Genomic DNA, 27308 nt, shown 5'->3' with positions numbered 1-27308 from the left:
GCTCTCTATATTCCTGAATACTGAATTATTCATGAATGGAGCTGACCAGATTGTCTTCAAGCCTCCCCTTGAGGACATGCTTAACTCTCTGATTCATGATGGAGTTAGGGTCTATCGCACTGGCATGCAATGTCTCTCAAAGTGTACATGCCATGTGGCAGGGAAAAATTTCTAGGTACCTACCATGTACTGCCTTAAATATCTTTTTTTGTTTACTTGCTCATTTGCAGTTAAAGAAAGGTACTTCTGATTAGCAAAGTATCCAAGGAAAATGGAGTAGTAGAACAAATACGGGGAGACTAATACTAAAAGTGAAATAAAAATTTAATTTCAATGAAAAGATTTTTTAAGGGGATATTTTAAGATATCAAAATTGGTTAGCATTTGGATAAGAAAAAATCATGGATGTGGCTTTTAACGGAGTGAGGAATCCTTAAAGTTGTTTTTGACGAATAGGAGAAGCATATTTAAATAATTGTGACAAATATAAAAGTTTCCTTGTTCATGTATGAAACATACTCTATGCCTGTATTGATTTATCCCAGTCTATTAAGAAAATCCCCACCCAGATACATAAGTTCTAGGTTAACGGCACTGAAGGAAAGAGAAGGAAGGAAAGACATCTGCCAAATTCTGGGCTTAGAAAGGGGGTGTAGGGATTTCTAGTACTGCATCACCGAAGAGACTGAATTTAAAAATGATCCTTAGATTACACACCATATGCTATACTAAATGTCAGGAAAACAAAAACTGACATTCAGCTCTCTGGTTTTGTAAAGAACCTGACAACTAGAGCAGAAGACTCCTATGCCTGTTAGGCATTCAGCTATTTAACAAATAAATTATACATCTATAAATATAAATATATATATAGATTATGTATGTATAACATACATTATATATATAAAATAGTATATATAAAAATAATTTTAAAATACAATAATAAAGATACAATACAATAATACAATACAATAATAAAGACTTGAAGCATAGACAAAAGAATTAGTAACCAAAGAAAAGAGAGGGAATAGATATCTCAGAACTAGATACCACTAGGGAGGAGAACTGAACATAAGTTACAGAATGAATTGTAAAGATGGAATGGACATATTACTTAATATCATTATAAAATGAACTAAGAATCTAAGAAAATATTTATAAGGGTCTTCACTCATGACCCAACATAAATATCAGAAGAACTGAAAATTAAATGCAAAAAACAAGAAACTATAAACTATTAGAAGAAAATATGTGAATATATTTATCTTTGTACATATGAAAGTAATGGAATATATAACAAGGTAACTGACAAATAGATTGTACTAAAAAGTGTAAAATCTTTCACACTAGAAAACTATGAAAATGAAAATGACATAAAGCATTTGCAAATTTTGCAAGTGAAATGTTAATTACCTTAATATGTAAAGTGATTTATAAATTAATAAGAATTAGAATACTTGGAGAGAAAAATGATCTGAGGACATACGTAATTTATGGAAGACAGAATGCAAATTACTAATAAACATAAAAAAGGCTTATTTTCACTTGGAACAAAGAGTTAAAACTTAAAAAACAACAAGCAAAAAGACATAGAAACATTTTTAATATGACAAATGGACAAAGATGATGCCCAGTCTTAGCAAAGGCTGGTGACTGGCATTATTGTATAATTCTGGGAGGTGTGTAAATTGGTAGCACATTTCTTGAAAGGAATTTGAATAAGATAATATTTAAAATTTGGTGGTATTTTAGAGCTCAGTCCTTGTGCCTCGTCCCTTTTCTGTCTGTATTCCATCCTTTGATGATATCCCGCAGTCTCATAACTTCAAACCAGCACCACCCAATGTTCATACTTACCTTGGACTCGATTCCCTGAACTATAGACTCTCCCCTCCAACTGCCTACTCATGTCCAGTGAAGTTGTCCAAAATCAAACTTCCAATCATCTCCTAAAAACCTGTTTTACAGACATTCTTTCCCAGTGAAATTAATGGAAACACTACCTTTCAGTTGCTTAAGACAAAATCTCCCACATTTAAACCTCTGCTGAATCCTTTTGGCTCTACCTCCGATTCTCACCACCTCCATTGCTATCACCTGGTCCACGTCATCATCATGTCTTCCATGGATTTTTCTGGTACCAACTAACTGGCCTGTGCTTCCACCTTTGTCCCTTGCATAGTCTGTTCTCAAAAGAGCAGCGAGTGAGCACATATGGCTTTTGTAACAAAACTTTCTATGTATGTGTGTGTGTATCTACTTATCTGTATTTCTATCAATCATCAATTATCTATTTTTCTATGCCATAGACTTTTGATTATGAGTTAAATTGACTAAACCTGTTAAAATATAAGTGTAGGAAAAATAAAATGAAAGGTTGATGACAATAATAATATAAATTCCATAATTGCAGTCACCATCTTAGAATTATGTATGTACTTTTGGATGTAGCTTTAATAAACAGTATCTGAATTTTAACAATTATCCAGTATTTAATGTTAGAGACCTCTAGTAGACTTCCTGTTCCTCTGTAAGGCAAATACATTTTATGACTATATGTTTCTTATTTTATATTTTATTGATAAATTTTTTTCAAATATTTTAAATAGAGGTTATCAAATTTAACTATGAATATATACTTTAAAAGGAAATATAATATATGAAGCCAAATGTCTTTGTTTTAATTCTTCTTTTCTCTGGTTAGTTTTAAAATAGCTGTATATTTTTTCAATTGCTTGTACAAAGAAATTTAATGATTCGTTGAAGCTAATTAGAGAAAAAACCTTTGCCCCAATGACTAAGATTTCCTTCTATCATTTCCACATATTTAGTTTTATAGATTTTTGAATTCAGCTTTAACCCACAAGCAAATTAATCACTGTGATTTAGTTCTGTCTTAACATGCCTTATGTGAATAATGCTTTCTCGAATATAATTGTGGCATTAAAATCTGTACTGACAGGGAGATTGCAGCATTTCTGTCATGAAAGTTTGCTTTAGGCAATATTTTTAAATATAGAACAGTGCCTAGTTCAATTTTATTTAGTTGAAAATACGTTATTGACTGCTCATTAGTACAGTTGTTTTAGATTCTTTTTAAATTTAATAGCCAAATCCATCCTCTGGGCTTTGCTACTTGCTAATATTCTGTGTACATGAAGGAAAAAGAAATGGGTGGAATAAGTGAGGATTTAAAAGGGGAAGAGGAGATTAAGGGGAAAAATAGAAAGGATGATGGTTAAAGCTCAAAAAATTCGACCCTGCAGTTTCAAATGACTTTACTGGGAAATAATTCAAATGAAGTAAATGGCTGGGGACTTTATTTTCAGCTTTTTGGACCATGTGAAAAAAAATAAGACTTGTAAAACAATGTGTAGACCACATATCTCCCATTATACTGGATTTGTTTTCAGCTTGTTTCATAGAATGAAAGGTCTGAAACCTTATCTTTTGTCTTTTCCAATATCTTACTTTTCTCTTTAACACATAGCTTGAAAAATATCAGAAAAAGCTCTTTGGTCTTCATTTTTGTTTCATGTGTTTTATAATAAACATAAGGTATCAGTAGGAAGATGCTATTATATGAAATGTCCCAGCAGAATTACACAAAAAAATCGGGTAGGAGTATGCCTATAGAATTTAAACAAATTGAAATTTTGAACGTTTTAAAATTTTTTATTATCTTTTAACCAAATCTATCAGACAAGCACTTTGCTTTCAAATACAGTAAGCAATAATTTTTTTTCTACAAGTCAAAGTAATTTCCTTTTTACAGTTTAATTTTGTATGTTTTTTTAATTTGGGAAATGATGTTTAAATATTTCATCATATTACTAGATATGAAAAATGGATTATATTTTCATACATGTCATCATTTTCTTGGTTCGATATTAAAATACTTCAAGAGGTTCCCACGATGATATGTATCATAGTTGAAGCCAAAAGCAAAGGCACTAGTCTTGCAAGAAAACTCCACCGATAAATGTTCTGTATTTAAAAGCCATATAGGGGCCGGGCGCGGTGGCTCATGCCTGTAATCCCAGCACTTTGGGAGGCCGAGGTGGGCTGATAACGAGGTGAGGAGATAGGGAGCATCCTGGCCAACATGGTGAAACCCCGTCTCTACTAAAAATATAAAAAATTAGCCAGGCATGGTGGTGAGCGCCTGTAGTCCCAGCTACTCAGGAGGCTGAGGCAGGAGAATCACTTGAACCCGGGAGGCGGAGGCTACAGTGAGCTGAGATCACCCCACTGCACTCCAGCCTGGGCAACAGAGTGAGACTCTGTCAAAAAAAAAAAAAAAAAAGCCATGTAAATATATCCATGTGAATATCATAAAATAAAACTGAATTGGTCTTAAGATGCACTAAAAGTAATCTAGCCTTTGAATCAAGAAAGATAATGATCATGCCAATAGAGCCCATTTTAATCAGGTCATAGATTGTGTTCAGATATTGTGTTCAACTTCTGCTGGATATTTTAAAAGAAATGCCATCCTATAAGCAGCACACTTATCAGAAGATAAGCATGATGGCATAAAGTTCTTGGAATTTTGTTATATGATGGGTAGTTAAAAGAAATATGAATATTTAGTTTAGCCAAGAAAAGACTTGGGAGAGATATGACAGGTAACTTGAAGTATTTGGCATTTTAACAAATGGAATGATTTGTTTCAGGAGGAAATTCACAGTCTGCCAGTAAAAGATTTAGGCACATATGTAGAACATACTACTAAATGAACTTACAGTTCCTGACAGTAAGATTATATGATTGTGTCTGAATGATTTGGAGTACTATTATATATTGCATCTCATTTACAATTTACATGTATGTATGTAAGGGATTTTATATAAAAATAATTATAGCATAAATATCTATAATAATTCACTAAACATTTTCCAACAACTTTTTATTAGGACAGCTAAGTACTGTGGTTTTACATATGAAATGAAAGAACTTTTCCAAGGTGATACTACCTTAAAAAGTTAGGAGGACTCAGAATGTCTAACAGAGGGGCTACGCCAGGCCAGTGTGGGACAACAGGAGCAGTTTTCCCTGTAGTCTTTAAGTTACCTGCTTGTTGAGCAAGAGATGCTATTAAGAAACTATTATAAGAAACTGGCATATCATTGTAAGAAACTATTCTTCAGCTTGTTATTTGAAAGCATTATGCAACAAATATATGAAAACTATAATTTTTCCATCGGTACCAAAACATAATCAGAGAACTTAACTATTGTTACATCTACATGTGTTTCTCAGTTGTTACCTACTGATATAATACAAAGTAAGCATTCAGAATTATTATTGACATTTTTCTTTTCTGGCTGACCTACACATACTGTCTGAGAAAGTAGACTTTACCTGAAACCTCAGTTTTTTCATTTCGTGTATCAGAAGTTAAGTAAAATAACAGCCAGTGGCTTATTGAAAACTTTAAGTAATATTTTTTGTAATGGTAATTTGGAACACCCAAACATATATATTAGTTTTCTATAAACGTATATATATTATATATTAGTTTTCTATATGCTAAAACTGGCTTTTAGTGTAGTTTAAGAAGGTTCTATTGCAAGCTTTATATTATTTGCAGCTAATATAATTATTAGTAAACTTCTCATGTGTCAAATCTTAAGCTGTGTTATGTGATTCAAACCTATCTTTGGGGATAATATTAAGCACATTCTTTTCCTGTATCTTGTTGAAATTTAGTGCAATAGTGTGGGCTAATTTATATTTCATTTTCTCATCACTCTGATACTAGCTTCTGAGGAAGGACCAAAGGAATCATTTGATAGCCATAGTCCAGAAATGAGAAGGTAGGATTGTTTACAGAGGTCCATGGATAACTTGCTCAGTACCCTACTTCATCTAGACCGTGAGGATCAGGTTCCATACTTTTGTGTTCACATCTGTAATGGAGACACCACCGGCCACATTACTTAGTTGACTGGAGGTTGAAAAATGCCCACACGGTGCTTGCACAAGGTAGGAAATAATAAGAGGTAGCAGATAATTTAGTCTATTGTGGTTATAATACATTTCATCCTTTACAGATTACAAACTACAGGCACTGCATTATGCCTGGCACCATTTTAAATCTTAGTTTTTGCTTGGTATTCAGTAGGCGCTGTTTTATTTAAGTATAGATGAAAATAGAACATCAATTGTGGAGTAATTTGGATGGATGGCATATTTCTATATATACACATTGAACAGAAATATATTTCAGACTTTGGGGAAAAATTAAATCATGAATGACTCCACATGCTGCAGACAGTGTTATAGTATGAGTAGGTGTTTGTATCCAACCTATTATTTTGTTCTGAGCTGCCTTGATTGATCTGTTTTCAAACTCCCACTGCCGTAGATCTGCAGTAATGGCTTTTGATACACTTATTTTTAAATGAGACCATAATGCTTCTGAGACTTTTTCAGTTTTTAAGGTAAAAGTAGAATTATGCAGATTTGAATTTTATAAACTCAACTTTTAAGAAACAATGTTTCAATTTCTTTGATTTCTGTTGTTATTATTATTTGACTGTTTGTTATTTCTCATTTCTCATCCAGTGCTTTGTAGCTTTCTCCTCTCCACCCACTCTCCCGTCTCTTTCTTGATTTTTTTAATGGTAACAACTAAAAGATGCCTGTCTTTTGGCTCAGGCTGATTGCTTTTGATTTTGTATTCATTTATATCATTTATATTCAGTACTGAAAACCCACTTTTAGTTCCTTTACTAGTAGTGCCAAATAACCATGGGCATCATTGTCTGGTACAGCAGAAGGCAGCGACAGGGTGTAGAAAAATATGGTGAACAGATTAAAAGAAAAGGAAAAATTGTTACGTAAGAAAGAGGTTCAGCAGGGTGCGGTGGCTTACACCTGTAATCCCAGCACTTGGGGAGGTTGAGGTGAGTGGATCATGAGGTCAGGAGATCGAGACCATCCTGGACGACATGGTGAAACCCTGTCTCTACTAAAAATACAAAAATTAGCTGGATGTGGCGGCATGTGCTTGTAATCCCAGCTACTCAGGAGGCTGAGACAGGTGAATCACTTGAACCCAGGAAGAGGAGCTTGCAGTGAGCCAAAATTGCACCACTGCACTCCAACCTGGCTACAGAGCGAGACTCCATCACAAAAGAAAGAAAGAAAGAAAGAAAGAAAGAAAGAAAGAGATTCATCTTGTTCATTGCCAGCTGCCTGGGGTGCTGCTCCATGTCCCCTCCTGGTCATGGATCTGGAGTCAAGGAGAGGGCTGCGTGGCTGTGCAACCTGATGGCTTCCTCTCAGCTTTGCTTTTTATGGTTCTTGACTTCTTTCGTAAGACATTCGGGAGGCATTCTCTTCTTTTCTCACGTTAGCAACCTTCCTCATTTCTCTATACCTTATACTTCCTTGAGGAAGTCATTATGTCCCTAGTTTATACTGGGACATCTCTGAGAGATGGCATATATAAATTTATGAAGGATCCGTATAATGGGAGAATTTAAAAATATGGACATAGCCATTTTTAGTATTTGCATTCATATCAAAGGAAACTATGGTATTAGAGGGTTTGTGGTCCTTGCTATAGAGTGATAAACAGAAATAAACATAATCCCTGCTGTTAGGCTGTTCAGAGTCTAATGGGGGAGAAAAATCTTCAGTAATTACCCTGGTAAACATATGATTTTGTATTGTGATGGTGCTTGAAATGCAATACAGGAAGCCATGTCAGATTTTAAAAAAGGAGAGAGTGAATTTAAGTTGTGAAGATGAGAGTCAAGGAAAGTAATAGAAAAAACAATAGAATTTGAACATGAAAGATGGTTAGAAGCTGAAATTTTTCACCTATTTTATAATGACATTCAAATTACCTGTGTGTTAATAGTCAAATAACTGGTCTGAAGGTAGAAAACAAATGAAAGGAGGAAATTCAAAGACCTAGTTAATCTGTTAACTACTAATAACTCATTCATTAAAGAAATTAATAATACTAAATAGCCTGTGCATTCCATGTAAATAATAGAATGATTTCCACTGAATAGTCATGATGGTTTAAAATATTACTCTAATACCAATAACAGCACATAAATTGATCCAGGGACATATTGGTACCCAAATATGATTGAACTAATCGTCACATATTTGTTTAGAATAATGCTAAGTAAATATGTGGGTCTGCTGCCTTTGAGGGCATTATCCACAGACTTAACTCATATGTATTGTGACAGCACAGATGGCACAGGGGAGTCTGCAGGGTAAATATCAGAATATATTCAGATCAGAGTATAGCTTTACTTCTACTACTACTTCTCTTAAGGATAAAGAAATGTTAGAATCTTTTATTTATTATGAATAAGTGTTAATATTTATATAACCATTTTGTTTTCAAAATTGCTTGTTTAGCAGAGTACATGACTGTTACATAAAATTAGAAAAAAGAGCTAGAAAAAGAAAATATGATGTCATGCATAATGCTACGACTTACGGAAGTGTATTGTGCCACATTTATCTGTATGATTTTGAGAACATCTATTTATGTTATAAGTATACAATATAATAACATTTGTAGTCTATTTTAGGTCTGTATTACATCATCCACCTATTATTGAATATTTAAGATGTCTAATGAGTACATTAAGATAAACACTGAGAATAAGGGATGCCAAGTCCAAGGTTATGTACATTTTTTTGTTTTTATTTTTGTAGCTTATTTCTTATAAAATATCAAATGAGCTACAAACAACATTAGTTTACATATGTCTTTTTTCAGAACAACATTGTCAGTACTAAGTATTAATTTTCTTTTAATCTTTGTGAATCTAGAAGGCCAATAATCTTAGTATGTTTAATGTTTACTCTTTCCAACACATATATACTACAATTATTCCCATTTACTGATGCAGACACTGGGCCGTAAGAGGTTAAGTAACGTGCCTTAAATCACACATAGGGGAACTTGGATTTTGTACTATGTCTGCACTGTAAAGGCAATGTTCTTAGTCACTCTGTTCCTTGTTGAATATCAGTATTTGGTAGACAAGTGTCTCCTTATCACACCTTAATTATGGCTCTTTTTAATGTGTTTATTCTTCTAAATAAACTTTCCTTACTCTTCCCACTCATCATCATCCTCTATACACCCCAGATAAATCCCATTAGCTTTTGACTGACATTGTATTGTCCTAATCTCAGCATTAAACCATGCAGCAGAGACCGTTTGAAAACACGTTCAGGTTGCTTAGATGAGGAATGATGGGCTCATGAGAAACAATTAGAGATCTTGGACCTAGATCATCTAATGCAGGGTTAGAGGTTCCACTCCTAGAAACCAGCATGAAAACCAAAGGATTCTACAGTGTGAGTATGAATCAGAGGTAGTACAGTTGGAATATGATGAATAAAACACTGCACCAGCAATAAGGAGTCTCGTGTTCTAGTTAACATGTCTTCTAGTCTAGTTCCTGTATTCCAGCTGGATGACCCATCAGACCTAGTCTCAGAATATATATGCTTCATGATCTTTTCCAAGATTTCTAAGGTTGAAAATTAAAGGCATGTTTAGAAAGAGTTAGTGAGAATTATTAGTGATATTTGGTGCCAAGGAAAAAGTCAGAAGATATAATTTAAATCAGTAGTTTAATATTGTAACCCTTGTATCAAACTTCATCTTGATAATAAATGAGAAGTTAATGGGAAGCAGCCTGCCTAGGGAAAACCAGTCACTGTTAAAAGAGAAACAATCCAGCCCAACTCCCAGTGTTACATCCAACTGTTTCAATTAAGATCCCTCTTGTCTAATAACACAATTTGAAATGTCATTACATCCATAGAGACTTCACTTGTTTAATCTGGTAGTTATTATTTGGTTTCAGAGTGCTTGGTAAAGTAGTAAAATCAACTGTCACATAATTTTACAATGTTTTTACTGATTCATATAATTTGATAAATCACAGAAGACAGTATGATCAGAAGTGGTTCATTTATTCAGCCATTCTCAATACACTTGAGTGCTGTCCTTCCATATAACAGGGAAGCAAACAAAACTCCAAACCTCAAACTTCAAATCATTTTTACTATTAAGGATTAATGCTTCATCATCATTTAAGTTTTCTGTTAGAGAAATTTGATTTAATGATGGCTTATTAACTTTGTAATGAAATATTTTATGCTTACAGGAAAAAATGGAAAGTTGTAAAAGGAGGTAAAATTCTTTTATGACGAAAACTGAGGCCTGACAAGAAGTTTAACCAAGAATTCACAAATATTTAGGTAGAGATATTGATGTATGTGCTGATATTTACTTTAAAGATACAGTTCCCTGTTTTAGTATTTAATAGTAAATGTCCATTAAGCCCTGCTTACATTCAAGACATTGTTCCAGTCTCTGGAATGACAGTGGTGAATATGAGGCAGTCCCTCCACGCAGGAATCACAGTCTGGTAGGACTGAACAAGTACATTTTTACTTTCTTTGACCTGCTGACACTATTTTGTGGTTACACAAAGAGACACTTGACCTTCAGGTGTGGGCCACCTGGAAGAGTGCAGACCAAGAGTCAGAGGGCAAGGGAACACACATTTAGGGACTGTGCCCATCTCTAAGCACTTCTTAGTTATATATTCCTGAGTTCCTGTAATGATCACAAACATCCTATGTGGTAGGCGTTATAGTCTCCATTTAAACAATAAGGAGGTTCTGAAAAATAAATTATCCAAGATTATACACCTGATAAATGGTAGAGTCAAAGTTTGATTCTGATTTTTAGTATTCTGACTTCAAACTTTATGCCCTTTGCCCTAAATCACTCACCTACTCCATACCCCGTATGTTCCAGGCAATACATCAGGCACTGGAGATGCAGCTGTGACCAAGATAGGCAGGGTCCTTGCCCTCATGAAACTTACAATCTAGTGGAGGAGACAGATAAAAATAATCACATAAATAATTAATATTTTTTCAATTCCCTAATAAAAATAAAATGATTATGCAGTTGTTAGTATTTTAGGTAAAAGAGGAGATGCTTTTATTCTTTTAACTTTGGTTTTCTTTCTTAACATAGAGAAGGATGGTTCTTGCCTGCATTGAGAATGGTGAGTAAATACACTATCCCTAAACATAGTGTGCTTTGGGATATATTGCAATCTCTGAATCCTTATGAATATGTTACATTAGGGTGATCTTTATTACTTTGCAAGTACTCTGAAGCCAAATAATAGCTGTGATTGTAATTTTTGTTTCTGTTTTTATTAATTGGTAAGAGATATATCATTTTACTGAACTGAATTGGTATAGTTACAACCAAGAGCAATGAAACTTGGAATTTTAGTGAGCTATGCTGCCTGACTGGGATGAATATCAGATTAATACTAGGGTTTTCTAATATTTAAAAAATGTTATTGTACTTTTACTGGTATTGGTCTTAGGAAAACCTTCTTTCATTTGTACAGGCACATTTCAAAAATATATACAAATTTTATTTTCTGAAATTCCTTAAGAATTTAAGTTCCCTTAAAAACTTATCACTTTAATGAATAGACTGCAGAGAATCATGGGATCTTAGTCAAGCCAAGAACCACACAGTACCCCTGTAAGAAAACACCAAAGGAATATATTAATAATGGGCCTGGTGTCAAGCTTGTTATTTCTATAGAACACATACATACAATAAAAGGCCTGTTCTGTAATCTAAATTTGGCAGAATTCTAGAATATTCTTGATATTAAATTTATCTTTTTAAAAATTCTTGTAATGAAATCATCCTACAGATTTACAGAGGAAGAATTTCTTTTATTTGGTTTTTTGGAGGGCAATCATAAAAAATTCAAACGTAGCAAAAGTAAAACAAAAAAAATTAGCAAGCAAGCCAACAACCCCTTCGGTCTAATTTTTCTTTCTTGTAACTTTATTTTTAAGATATTTTATAGGATATCAGAAGAGCTGGCAGAGAAACCCACATCTTAATGTTATGACCTCTTACTTACTAAATAATAAAACACGTGAATGTTAGGTCAAGGCATCAGTTATGCCGTCACAATTTGAAGTAAAGTTTCAAATTGACTGAAGCTTACACTTCCATCTACAACTTTTAAAGAATCTTTTTAAAAGGCTATGATACTACATATTTTTTCTTAAAGTATTCCTAAGAATATTATATATTACATTAATTGGGTAATATTTTCATCATGGAGGAGCACTGCATTTCCTCATGAACTTAGATGTGTACTTGTTTAGTTTCATAATTTTTTATCCTATAAGAGAGAAAAGCAGTTGTGTCATTACAGTTTTAAGGATGACCTCTTAAAATAATACACAAAATATAGTTCTTCCTTATGTTTGTTTGTATTTGTAATAACTTCCACACAAAATTATAAGCTTCTCATAAAATGAAAACCAAAGTAAAAACAAGACAGTAAAACACACATACATCACCATTTACACATACACATGTTGGCAAATGGTTAAACACAATAGAGGTGTCCAACCACCTGGAATGTCATTGTTACTGAGCTTGGTTGTATTGAGCTTTCGAGTCTCTTGGAAGCTGAATTAAAAAGTGAAGTTCTTTTGTCTATTGAAAGACATAAATACATTTGTCTAAAGATGTGTTTATTTTCTTATTATATTGAATCCAAAAAGAACTTTGTCATGTGAAGCTTTTTGTTTGCAAGCAGTAGAGTATATTGGTTAAGATGAGGGATCAGAAAATTTTTTCTCTAAAGGGCCAGATAGTAAATAGTTTAGTTATTCTGTGTTATATGGTCTTTGCCTCCACTACTCAACTTTGCCATAGAAGTATGAAAGGAGCCATAGACAGTATGTAAATAATTGAACATTGTTATATCCCAGTAAAACGTTATTTGTGGATGCATTAATTTGAATTCCATTTATTCTCACATACCATTAAATATTATTTTTCTTTTTATTTTTCATAACTATTTAAAAACATAAAAACCATTATATGCTCACTGGCTGTACAAATACAGGTGATGAGTCCAATTTGGCCTTCAGAGTTTGCTGAACTCCACTTAAGACTTTTTAGATCTAGTCTAATTGTCAGATTTCTATCCTATTTGAAAATTACAGTATCATCATCTCAAAACTCTTTATGTACCTTGCCTGCCTTGGTTTTCTTCATAAGGCTTATCAAAATCTTAAGTATTATATAAAAGTTCACTTATATATTCTTTGTTAATTGTCCCTCTAGTACAATAAATAGTCCACGGGGGCAGGGAGTTTTGTATCTTTTGTTCACTGCTGAATAATTATTGTCTAGATTAGTATTTGGTAAGTGGAATGTGTTCAATAAATATTTATTTTATCCATGAATGCAATTCTGGAGTTCAGAAGGACACATAAATTTGGAGCCATTAACATATAAAAGGCCATGAATGGCTAGTTATGATCACTCAAAATGGCATTCTAGCTAGGAAAAGGAAAAGAGCTTAAGATCAAGCTTTGAGGTACTTGTACATTTAGATGTTAAGTAGGTGAGAAAAGGCCAGAAAAGACACTCAGGAGTGACTGGTGATATTAGATGAAAAGCAGAATCGTTTGATTTTATAAAAGCCAAGAGAGAAAATGAAAGACTGCCTTGCAGTCTTCTAAAACATGAATAAAGTAAAAGTAAAAAATTTCATTTGGATTTTACAACATGGAGATTACTAGTGGATTTGATACAGGCAGATTTATTAGAGTAGTAAAGAGAGATGCAACATTGGAGTGAGGTAAGGAGAATTGTAAGGTAATTAAGACAGTGGAACTTGGTCAAAGGAATCATCAAACTGACATATGATAATGACACAAGATAACGGTTCTAAAAATAACCTCATGCATACTTGGAGATTTTATGTATGACAAATACAGGCAAATGTAGATCTGTGGGGAAAGAAGGAAACATTTAGTGAATGTTATTGGGATTAATATTTACCTGTATGGGCAAAAATCAGTTTGATCTCTCCTTTACACCACATCAATCAATTCTGAACTTTAAGAATTAACTATTTTAAAAATGGCATTTTAAAATAAAAGTAGAAAAAACAATTAATGGAACCCCAAAGGACTCCAAATAACCAAAGCATTCTTGAGAAAGAAACACAAAGCTAGAGGCATTACACTTACTGATTTCAAAATATTTTACAAACTAGAATAATTAAAACAGTATGGTCCTGGCATACAGACAGATGTATGGGACAGAATAGAAAGACCATAAATAAACCCATGCACATATGGTCAACTAATCTTTGACAAAGGCTTCAGTAGTACATAGTGGGGAAAGGATAAATAAATGGTGTTGGGAAAGCTGGATATCCATATTCAAAATAATGAAATGAAACCCCTGTATTATACATAAAAATCAACTCAAAATGGATTAGAGACTTAAACATAAGACTCGAAACTAAAACTACTAGAAGAAAACATGAGAAAGTCCTCTTTATATTGGTTTTGACAATGATTCTTGAATGTGACACTAAAAGCACAATCAACAAAACCAAAAACAGGTAGTGGGAAAAACAAAAAACCAAAAAAACAAAAAAACAGAGAATGAGTGCTACTACATCAAACTAAAAAGCTTCTGTAGGACCAACGAAACAATTAACAGAATGAAAAAGCAACCTATATAATGGGAAAAATATGTATAAACTATGAATCTGATATGGGGTCAGTACCTAAAATTGATAAGAAACTCCATCAATTCAATAGCAAAAACCCACAAATAACCAAATTTTAAAAATGGGCAAAGGATTTAAACATTTCTCCTAAGAAAACATACAAATGGCCAACAGTTACATCAAGTATATGAAAAGGTGCCCAACATCAGGGAAATTTAAACCAAAACCACAATGAGATATTACCTGTCAACTGCCAGGATGGCTATTACCAAAAAATGAAAATATAGCAAGTGTTGGCAAGGATATAGAGAAACTGGAATGCTTATACACTGTTGGTGAGAGTGTAAAAATGATGTAGCTGCTATGGAAAACAGTATGGAGTTTCTTCAAACAATTAAAATATAGAACTACTATATGATCTAACAATCCCACTCCTGGTTATTTATCCAAAAGAATAAACCTCAAAACATCAGATGTTTGTATTTCCATGATCATTTTAGTATTATTCACCATAGTCAAGATGTGGAAACAACTTAAATGCCCATGAGTGGATAAGTGGAAAGAGAAAATGTGCTAAATACAAGCAATGATATATTATTCATCTATAGAAAAGAAGGAAATCTTGCCATAGATTTTCAAAAAGATGAACCTTGAGGACATTATGGGAAGTGTAATAAACCAATCATTAAAAGACAAATGCCACATGATGCCACTTATTTGAGGTATCTAAAGTAGTCAAACACATAGAGGATAGAATGGTAGTCGACAGGGGCTGGGAGCAGGGAAAAATGGAGAGTTGCTATTCAATGCATAAAAGTTTCAGTTACTCAAGATGATTAAATTTTAGAGAACTGCTGTACAACATTATGCCTATAATTATTACTAGTGTACTGTATACCTAAAAAGTTTACTGATAGGGTAAATTTCATGTTAAACATTCTTACCATAATTTAAAAAATAATATATAGAAGATTTTTATGATTATACATTTTAAATTTCTTTAATATGACACAAGTGGGCTAAATGGTAAAGAAATATTGATAAATTTAACTATTGAAGTTAGTAATTTAGGCCAAGTGTGGTGACTCATGCCTGTAATCTCAGCACTTTGGGAGGCCAAGGAGGGAGAATCGTTTGAGCCAAGGAGTTTAAGACCACCCTGGGCAACATAGTGAGACTTTGTCTCTACAAAATATAAGAAAAAAAAGATTAGCCAGAAATGGGGCACATGGCTGTAGCTTCAGCTACTTTGGAGGCTCAGGTGGGAGGATTTCTTGAGCCAGGGAGGTTGAGGCTGCAAGAAGCCATGATTATGCCACTGTACTTCACCCTGGATGACAGAGTGAGATTGTGTCTCAAAAAATAAATTAATAATTTATGTTCATCAAAATACATTATAAGAAAAGTGAAAAAATAATCTACAAACTGGGAGAACATATTGAAATATACATAATCAGTAAAGCATTAGCATCCAGAATACATAAAGAATTCTTGAAAATCAGTAAGAAAAATATGGATAACATAATAGAAACATAGACAAGAGATACAGACAGTTCTCAAAGGGAGAAATATAGATGGTCAATGAACATATAAGCAAACTTAACTTCAGCAGTAGTGAGGGATATACAATTAAAAAACCCAGTGCTTACCACTGGATTTTCAGAGGTAGTTATGGTGGCCTAAATGTGCTCAGAAATCTTTTCTGTAAATCTACAGATTAAGACGGGGAACAAATAAAGTCACTTTCACAGTGTAGCTGCAGTTCAGATGAAAACAGAAAATACTGCAAATTTGATATATTAAACTGACCCTTGGGAAATACCTATCCAAACCAATAAAGTAGGCTTCCAGGCTCACACCAGAGCTGAGAGTCATGAGGAAATTACACAAAAGAGAGGAAGAGGAATGTTATGTTAGTTATGGAGGAGAACAAATAATAGCTACCAGAGTTCACTAGCAGAAAAAATAATCCTGTCCTAAATGGAAAATACTAAGAACAGGACTGAGACCTGGTGGATCAAGGCATATGCTACTGTGCAGCCAGATGGCTTAGAAAATGCATGGAATGAGAGGAAACAGTTTTGGGAAGGCCACACTTCTGGGGATAAGGAAAGCCTTGGAAAAGCAATGCTTTCTGTGGAAGCTTAGTGAGGAAGGGAAGGAAGGAAGTGTTTTAGATAAGGAATCTAATGAAAGTCAGATCCAAAAAACCTTGTTTATTAAATAAACTACCCTTAGCCGTAATGATATAAGAAGATGCTCTTGAAAAAAATCTGGTAAGATACAGAAAAAATATCTCCCCATGCATCCTCCCTTGACCTAACTCTTCCTTTTCTGCCACACAGAGGATCACCAACTGATATGGTTTGGCTCTGTGTCCCCACTCAAATCTCACCTCGAATTTTAATACTCACATGTTCGGGAGGGATCTGCTGGGAGGTGATTGGATCGGGGGGTGGTTTCCTCCATGCTGTTCTCTCATGACAATGAATGAGTTCTCACAAGATCCGATGGTTTAAAAGTATGTAGCAGTTCCCCTCTTGCTCGCTCACTCTCCTGCCGCCATGTGAATAAGGTCTTTGCTTCCCCTTCCCCTTCTGCCATGATTGTATGTTTCCTGAGGCCTCCCCAGCCATGCAGAACTGTGAGTAAATTAAACTTTTTTCTTCATAAATTACCCAGTCTTAGGTAGCTGTCTGTAACGGTGTGAAAACAAACTAATACAGGAAACTGATACCAGAAGAGTGAGGTCCTGCTATAAAGATAACCTGCAAATATAGAAGCAACTTTGGAATTGGGTAATGGGCTGAGGTTGGAAGAATTTGGAGGGCTCAGAAGAAGACAGGAAGATGTGGGAAAGGTTGGAACTTCCTAGAGGCTTGTTGAATGGTTTTGACCAAAATGCTGACAGTGATATGGGCAATGAAATCCAGGCTGAGGTGGTCTCAGATGGAGATGAGGAAATTATTGGGACTGGAGTAAAAGTCACTCTTGCTACGATTTAACAAAGAGACTGGTGGCATTTTGCCCCTGCCCTAAAGATGTATGGAACTTTGAACTTGAGAGAGATGATTTAGGGTATCTGGCAGAAGAAATTTCTAAGCAGCAAAGCATTCAAGATGTGACCTGGCTTTTTCTGAAAATATACAGTTATATCCATTCATGAAGAGATAATGTGACATTGGAACTTATGTTTAAAAGTGAAGCAGAGCATAAAAGTTTGGAAAATTTGCAGCCTGACCATGTGGTAGAAAAGTAAAATCCATTTTCTGGAGGAAATTCAAGCCTTCAGCTGCATACATTTGCATAAGTAAAGAAAAACCGAATGTTAATAGCCAAGACAATGGGGAAAATGTCTTCAGGGAATTTCAGAGATCTTCATGGCAGATCCTCCCATGACAGGCCCAAAGGCCTAGGAGGGAATACTGGTTTAGTGGTCCAGGCCCAGGGCTTTGCTGCTCTGTGCAGCCTCAGGACATTGTGCCCTGCATCCCAGATACTCCAACTCCAACCATGGCTAAAAGGGGCCAAGGTACAGCTTGGGCCATTGCTTCAGAGGGTGTAAGCCCCAAGTGTTGGTGGCTTCTGTGTGGTATAGGGACTGTGGGTGCACAGAAGGCAAGAGTCGAACTTTGGGAGTCTCTACCTCAATTTCGGAGGATGTATGGAAATGCCTGTTTGTCTAGGCAGAAGCCTGCTGCAGGGGTGGAGCCCTTACGGAGAACCTCTACTGGGGCAGTGCAGAGGTGGAATATGGGGTTGGAGCCCCCAGAGAGTCCTCACTGGTGTACTTCCTAGTGAAGCTGTGAGAAGAGGGCCACTGTCCTCCAGACCCCAGAATGGTAGATCCGAGGAGAGCTTGCACTGTGCCCCTGGAAAGACCACAGACACTCAATGCCAGCCCATGAAAGCAGCTACGGGTGCTGTATCCTGCAAAGCCTCAGGTGCACACCTACCCAAGGCCTTGGGAGCCCACCCTTTTCATCAGCATGCCTTGGATTAAGTTAGGCACAGGATCAAAGGAGATTATTTTTCAGCTTTAAGGTTTAATGGCTGCCTTAGTGAATTTCAGACTTCAAAATGACATCTTGGAGATCCTTTGTTTTGGCCAATTTCTCTCTTTTTGGAATGGGAGCATTTACCCAATGCCTGTATCCCTATTGTATCTTGGCAGTAACTTGTTTTTGATTTTACAGGCTCATAGGCAGAAGGAACTTGCCTTGTCTAAGATGAGACTTTGGACTTGGGCTTTTGGGTTAATGCTGGAATGACTTTAGACTTTGGGGGACTGTTGGGAAGGTATGATTGTGTTTTGAAATGTGAGAAGGACATGAGGTTTGGGAGGGGCCAGGGATGGAATGATATGCTTTGGGTCTGTGTCCCCACCAAAATCTCATCTCAAATTATAATCCCCACATGTTACGGAGGGACGTGTGGGAGGTGATTGGATCATGGGGGAAGTTTCCTCCATGCTGTTCTTTCATGACGGTGAGTGAGTTCTCACAAGATCTGATGGTTTAAAAGTGTTTGGCAGTTCCCTCCTTGCTTACTTACTTGCCTGCCACCATGTGAAGAAGGTCCTTGCTTCCCCTTCCCCTTCTGCCGTGATTGCAAGTGTCCTTAAGCCTTCCCAGTCATGTGTAACTGTGAGTCAATTAAACCTCATTTCTACATAAATTACCCAGTCTCAGGTAGTTCTTTATAGCAGTGTGAAAATGGACTAATATAGCAACTATTGCTGGTTAAGAAAAATGTAAGCATAAATAGAAATAATTCAGATAATGATACTGGAAAAGAAATCAGGTAATAAAAATCAGATTTTTCAACCTGAAAGCCAATCTCCCACAAAGAGCTATAATGCAGAACACTAATATAACACACAAATTAAATTAAATATAGAAAACAAGGAATTTAAAATATTAAAATACTTCGTGAATCAGAAACCCCAAAAAATCAGTATAGAAACAGAAATATAGGGGCTGATCAAGGTTAGAAGATAAATGAAAAACAAGAAGAAAAATAACCTTATAAATGAAGACTGACTTCATTTATTATGTTCTCACATTTTATCTTATATTATGTAAGGGACTTAAAAACAAATACAGAGGAGTAAATGAAATGATTCAAAAAAATTAATGGAACTAAACATAAAAAGAGATATGAAGGGTGCAAACATTTAATAGAGAAGACAGATGTAAAGATCCAATATGTGTATAATTGGTGCCCATCAAAACATGAAATAAAACAGAACTAACTTCTAAACTATAATTCAGGAAAGCATCACTGAAACAAACAGACAAAAACCCAAAGCTACATACCTGGCCCATTGTATACCTGGGAAAATGGACCTGTGATCAACTTCAACGTATATTCTACAAGAACAATTTGATTTTAAAGTATGATAAAATCAGACAAAAAGATCTGGTCACTTACAGAGTAAAATAATAAAGTTGACAACAGACTTCTTGATAGTAATATACACAACAAAACAACAATAGAGCAATATTTTTTGGATCCTCAAAAAAATGTGTGAGTTAAGAATTTTATATTTAAGCAGGCTGTCCTTTATGAATAAAGTCTACAGAAAATAGAAAAATATGATCTCAGGGAATGTTGTATTCAGAGACTTACTTTGATGATTCTATTATGACAGTGCTTCTCAAATATTAATACACATGAGAATTGTAAGCAGACTTTGTTAAAATGCAGATCTATTAGTCTAGAGATGTGAGTGAATAATCTGTGTTTCTAGCAAGCACCAAGGCAAGGTGATGCCCATGCTCCTGGTTCACAAACCATACTTTGGGTAGCAAAGTAAAAGAATGAGACAGCCAAGATATTATTGGGGAAACGTTGGTAGAGACTTGGTGAGCACTGAATATATTTGTTTGCAAATATAAACACCTGTCTTTAAACACCTTTACATCTGTCTTCTTTATGACATTTTTGTACCTTTTATACAATTTTTTATGTTTTAGTTGCATTAAGTTTTTCGAATCTTTTCATTTACTCTTCTATATTTGTTCTTACGCTCCTTACATAATAGAAGATAGAACGTGGGCACCTTGTAAGTTACTCTTCATTTATAAGGTTATTTTTCTTTTTTCCTTTCATTTATCATCTGACCTTGATCACCCCCTATATTTCTATTTCTATACTGATTTTTTAAAATTTCTGATTCATGAAGTTCTTTCATGTTTTAAATTCCTTGAAAAAAATTTTGTAAGATACAGAAAAATAGTAAAGTAAAATACATATGATGAAAGTAACTATAAATGCTCTGATAAAATAGATATAACAAAATTACCAAAATAGGGGGAGGTAAGAGAGATAACCACATGAATACTATATGGAAAATCAACTTGATCTTACAGATATCATTAGTAAGGAAAAAAGATTAAGGTTTATATATAGGTAAGTTTTAATACAAAAGTTTTAAATATCAAAAGAAATAAATTACAATATACATCTTTTAAAGTAAAAAACAGAACAAAAAACTATTATTATAAAGATACATATTTATATGCTAACATGTAGTAAATATAAGATGATATGATAGAGTTTAGCCCGAACATACCAATTGTGCTTAACTCACCTATTAGAAGAAAATATTTTTAGATTGGCTTACAAAGGAAAATCCATGAAAATGCTCACACACACACCACACACACACACACACACACACAATCTAAAACAATAATAAAAGCCAAACATAAAGAGATGGGTAAAGGTATACCAGGCAAGTGAAATAAATAAGGAAATTTGGCAAAATGCATTTGGCTACATAAAGATCATGATTCACAATGAAGCTATAGGAGTTAATATATATGTGACAACATGGCTGTAATTTTATAAAATAGAAAATATAAATGAAAGAAGAATTTAGCACAAAAATAATATAACACTTTAACGCAGCATTTTCAGTCTATATAATACTTTAAGACATCACTTTCAGGTAGGTACACGAAAATAAGAATGGATGTAGGTAATTTAAACAATAAAGTCAGTTAGATAGAGTTTATTGATAGATACCCAAATTTGCACTCTGATAATATAGAGTACAAGTTCCTTTCAAATAAATATGGAAATTTTAAACTGTATATTTGATCACAAAGAGAACCTCAAACATTTCAATTAGGCAGAACAAATGAAAGCTTGTTCTCTGATTATAGTAGAACAAAGGGAGACAGGAAGGCAGGAGGGAGGAAGTAAAGGAGGGAACAAGAGAAGAAGTATAAAAGCAAGAGAGACAAAGCAAGAGAGAAAGAAAGGAAGGAACAAAGAAAGAAATAGAAAAGAGAAAGGAAGAATGAATGAATGAAAAAAAGAAAGAGAAACCTTTCCATCTGGAAATATATAGACTCTATTTTAAAAAGCAATAATCCGACAAGTTCAATATGTTAATCACCTATGGAGGTGTTTGTATTGCCTATTTTTTCTCTTGGTCCTGTCTTGGTTTGCCTGTTAAATTTTTGTTAGATGCTGAATATGAAAAAGTGATGTGACTCTGGATGATGTCACCTCTCTCCAGAGAGATTTTTCTTTGTCTTCTGGAAAGCAGTTAGATTAGGTGTTGGTTAGTTTAGTTTAGTAAGAGATTTCTCGAAAGAAGGCATACAAATGGTCAAAAAAAATATGAAAAAATACTCCACATCCCTTATCATCAGAGAAATGCAAATCAAAACCACAATGATATACCATTTCACATCAGTCGGAATGGCTACAATTAAAAAGTCAAAAACAACAGATACTGGCAAAGCTTCATAGAACAGGAAACACATATATACTGTTGGTGGGAATGCATATTAGTTCAACCACTGTAGAAAGGAGTTCGGAGATTTCTCAAAGAACTTAAAACAGAACTACCATTCCATCCAGCAATTTCATTACTAGGTATATATGCAAAAGAAAACAAATCATCCTACTAAAAAGACACATCTACCCATAGGTTCATTGCAGTGCTATTCACAATAGCAAAGACATGGGATCGACCTAAGTGCCCATCAATGGTGGATTAGATAAAGAAAATGTGATACATATACACCATGGGATACTATACAGCCATAAAAAAAACAATGAAATCGTGTCCTTTGCAGCAACATGGATGCAGCTGGAGGCCATTATCCTAAGCAAATTAACAGAGAAACACAAAAGCAAATACCACATGTTCTCACTTATAAGTGGAAACAAAAGACTGGGTACTCATGGACATAAAGATGGCAACAATAGACTGGGGACTACTAGAGGAGAGAGGGAGGGAGAAGGACAATGGTTGAAAAACTAACTATTGGATAGTATGCTCAGTACCTGGGTGACAAGATCATTCATTACCTGAACTTCAGCGTCACACAATATACCCAAGTATCAAACCAGCATATGTACCCCTGAATGTAAAATACAAGTAGAAAAGAATAAAGTAATAATCATAAAAAATAAAAAAATCTGCACAATTATGGACTTTTAAATTAAGCATGTTCTTTTTAAGGTGAAAAATGTTTCAATATATAAAATTTTTATTTCTAAAGTAAAAAAAGAGTATTTTGTAGTACTGAAGTATTCTAATTTGCATGTAATATTTCAGGAATCCCAGCTAAAACTCTGTTTACTAATGCTCCTCTAACCTTGTAGGCCCTGAACTCCAAACTTTATCTCAGCACAGTTAGATTTTCATAAACTCTGATAGTTTTACCATGTTTTGACCTGTGGTGCTTAAGAATCAGTAAATGTCTTTAGGGAAAAAGTATTCAGACTCTTGCTCATGTCTCTGTGGTTTCTTTTTCTTCAAAATCTTGTGGTCTCAAGCATTGGCTGTCTCGGTAGCCCTGAACTGCTGAAATTTTTGCTCAGCATCTGAAACTCTGTCTGCATCACTTATAAATTAGTAAATATAGTCTATAGGGAAAACATTAAATAGAATTTTGGGCTCATCTTGGTGAATTTTTTTTCTCTCTGGGATTCGTTAAATACTGGATGTTTTTCTGTATGTTTGATGTTTTCAGATTTTTAAAGTTTTTTCTTTGCTTTTGTGTTTTATCAAGCTTTATAGTTGCTCTAAATAGAAAGATTGGTTTGCTGCAAGGCAGATCATTAAGCTGAAAGAAATCCAGCTTCTATTGTTTTTAAGTAAAAAATAAGATGAAATAATGAGCAGATTTAGGGGAAGATTGAAGAAAGGGGAAAATGTATCAAATAGTAATATTGACAAGTGGGGATGCATAAATGTCAGAGAAATATAATAGTAATTCTAGATAATGATGAATGCCAATTTTAAGATTATACTCATCATTTTAAAGCAAAACCATTCAGCAGAATTACGTGATGTTATCTAGCCAAAGAGGAGTAAATCAGAGATGACATGATGGAGAAAGAATAATCTGAAGAGTTTATAATGATGGCCAATAGGAATTTGTGCTGGCCTTTCAAAAAGTGAAGACAGGAGGGGTTAAATGGATAGTGTGGAAGTGTTGAGGATGGCCAGTGGTTTGGGGATCATAATTAAATTAATGAACTGCTGCTAACAGAGACTATGCATGAATTTGACTGCTAGGTGTTTAGAGGTATTTAATTTCACCATGACTCCATTACTCATCCCACCCATCTCTCAGTGTTCTAATAAGGTGTAGCATGACAATCTGTACCTCATATCAAGGCAATGTATGAGCTTTCTGATTCAGTTACTCTGAAACAGAAAAACTTTTGACTTTTGAAAGGGGATAAGCTAAGTGCAGAAAATGATTATACTTATGGAAGTGAGTAGGATAAGATCAATGGTCAATTCAAGGAACATAAATAATATCAAAAGGTTAGAAAGATTGGAACAAGGGACAGGTGGACATGTTGCTATAAATTGATAGAAGTGTTGTAGGATAGGGTGGGCTCCACGGAGGAGTCCAGGGTCACAACTTGAGGGTCTTTCAGGAAATGTTTCCAAAAGAACCAGGTGGAGTTGTGAGAACCATACTGGAGAGCATATTGAATTAGACCAGGATTCTACAGCCAGGTGCACCTCCAACCATTACAGCTGGACCTAGAATAAATCTGTTTATTATTTCTGTACCCAGAAGGAATGCTGTGTTATAGAAAGAGAAAGAGGACTTTAAATTCACCCAGACCATGGATCTGTTATTAACCTTTGTAAAATAGAGATAATAGTATTTGCATTGTATGGTTTTTGAAAGGATTAAATTTTTGGTGTTCTTTTTTATTTCTTTTAATGTCTGAACCAACTGTATCTATGAAAATGATTGATAACATTCATTATATGTATTGTACATTTGGTGTCAAGGTTTAGAACTCTAACTGGCCCTGGTCCTAAATATTTTCTTCTCTTTTTCTAAAAAGCTTTTTTTTTTTTTTTTCATTTTACATAGTACACTTAAGTCCTGATACATTTTTGCGAATTTTCACATGAGGTTTGAGGGTTAGGTTGAGGTTAAACTTTTTTGTTTGTTTGTTTTTTGCTAAATGATGTCTAGTTTCTCCAGCACAATTGGTTGAAAGACTGTCTTTCCTCTGTTAAAATGCTTTTGCTCCTTGGTAAAAAATTAACTGAGCATATCTGTGTTGGTATATTTCTGGGTTTTCTATCCTGTTCCATCAATCTATGTGTCTGTCCCTCTGTCAACATCATGCTGTCTTAATTGCTATAGCTATAAAGTATGTCTAACGTTGGATAGAGTGATTTCCCCTACTTTGTTCCTTTTTCAGTGGTCTTAGGTCTTCTAGGTGTAGTGCCTTAATGTATGAATTTTAGAATAAGCTTATCAGTATCTACAAAGAACATTTTCTGGGACTTTTATAAGAGTTGCATAAATGTAAAGGTTAATTTAGGGACAATTCACATATTTCCTATTTTAGGCCTTTCAATTTATTAACATGGTGTATCTCTCTACTAATTTAGGTGTTCCTTGATTTCTTTCATCAATTTCATGAAATGTTGTAATTTTTAAGATACAGCTCCTGTCCATATTTTATTACATTTATACCTAAGTATTTCATTTTCTGTGGACTCACTGAAAATGTTATTGTGTTTTTAACTTTGGTTTCCATATGTTCATTATTATGCTTTAGCTTTTTGAATATTTCTTTGGCATTAGGCTGTGGTCTATGGTTTTTCCTTACCATCAGCACATTCACCTCCAGGCACATTTCTATCAATTCGCTGTCTTTGATCTGCCATGGGCAGAAAGTAGATCATGTTTGCAGGATTTGAGACTGATAGAATTATTCGAGGCTTTAAGAGATGCTTGAGGGCCCCTTTTACATATAAAACCTGCATACTCTGTGACAGCTTTTTTGCTACTCATGGATATTTTTACTTATTCTGATATTCATGGCTATTTTTATGGATAATGAAAATTATGTCTGAATAAATAATATTGCTGACATGCCTAGGTTTTCAGCTCTGAAGACATTGGTGACAGACAGCAATGTAAATAATACATAAACTAAAATTCAAGTTAGGGCTTATTGCCCTAAAGCCCCTTTAAATAATGTCAACATAATATACTCTTTCAAAAAGGTGATAGTTTGATGTCTAACATGTAGAATACTGATGAGCTTTAAAGGCATTTCTTAAAGTTAAAAAAATATATTTCCCCTCTGTTTACAAAATGGGCTCATGCAAATAAGAAAAGTTTGCTAATTTTTGGTCCTACCATTTTAGTTACTATGATAGCATATACATTACTAAGTAAACAACTAGCAGTGTTTACTGTTCTGTTTTGAAGTCTCATCAATAGCACTGATACAAACTTAGCTAAGATAATGTACCCTATATTTAATTATAGAAATTCATTATCATGTACCTTTATTTAAGATAAGCTTTTTGTTTTTTTTTTTTGATATGATTGTTGGCTGCATGTGTCATCTTTTGAAAAGTGTCTTTCATGTCCTTTGCCCACTTTTTTACGGGGTTGTTTGGTTTTTTTTTCTTGCAAATTTAAGAAGATACCATCACACAGCAGTCAGAATGGGTGTTATTAAAAAGTCAAAAAATAACAAATGCTGGTGAGGTTGTGGAGAGAAAGGAACTCTTATACACTGTTGGTGGGAGTGTAAATTAGTTCAACCATCATGGAAGACAGTGCGGTAATTCCTCAAAGACCTAAAAACAGAAATATCATTTGACCCAGTAATCCCATTACTGGGTATATACCCCAAAGAATATAAATTTGACCCACTAATCCCATTACTGGGTACACACCCCAAAGAGTATAAATCATTCCATTATGAAGACACATGCACGTATATGTTCACTGTCACTATTCACAATAGCAAAGGCATGGAATTAACCTAAATATCCATCAATGATAGATTGAATAAAGAAAATGTGGTACATATACACCATGAAATACTATGCAACCATAAAAAAGAATGAGATCATGTCCTTTTCAAGGACATAGATGGAGCTCAGGGCCATTGTCCTGAGCAAACTAAGGCAGAAACAGAAAACCAAATACTGTATGTTCTCACTTACAAGGGAGAGCTAAATGACGAGAACACATGGACACATAGAGGTGCACACCACACACTGAGGCCTAGTGGAATATGGAGGGTGAGAAAAGGGAGAGGATCAGGAAAAATAACTAATGGGTAGTTAGTTAGGCTTAATACTGGCTGATGAAATAATCTGCACAACAAACCCCTGCTGCACTCCAGCCTGGGCAACAGAGTGAGACTCCGTCTCAAAAAAAAAAAAAAAAAAAAAAA

At 34.4% G+C, this 27308-nt stretch overlaps 1 protein-coding gene across 2 annotated transcripts in view; it reads left to right on the top strand.

Moving 5' to 3' along the window:
- KCNH5 (potassium channel, voltage gated eag related subfamily H, member 5) overlaps positions 1-27308 on the top strand; it is a 341485-nt gene that overhangs the window by 202504 nt on the left and 111673 nt on the right. The window lies entirely within an intron of this gene.

The sequence above is a fragment of the Mandrillus leucophaeus genome, unplaced genomic scaffold (assembly GCF_000951045.1).
Source record: "Mandrillus leucophaeus isolate KB7577 unplaced genomic scaffold, Mleu.le_1.0 Scaffold192, whole genome shotgun sequence".
Classification (NCBI taxonomy): Eukaryota; Metazoa; Chordata; class Mammalia; order Primates; family Cercopithecidae; genus Mandrillus; species Mandrillus leucophaeus.
This window is presented reverse-complemented; position numbering and strand designations above follow the sequence as displayed.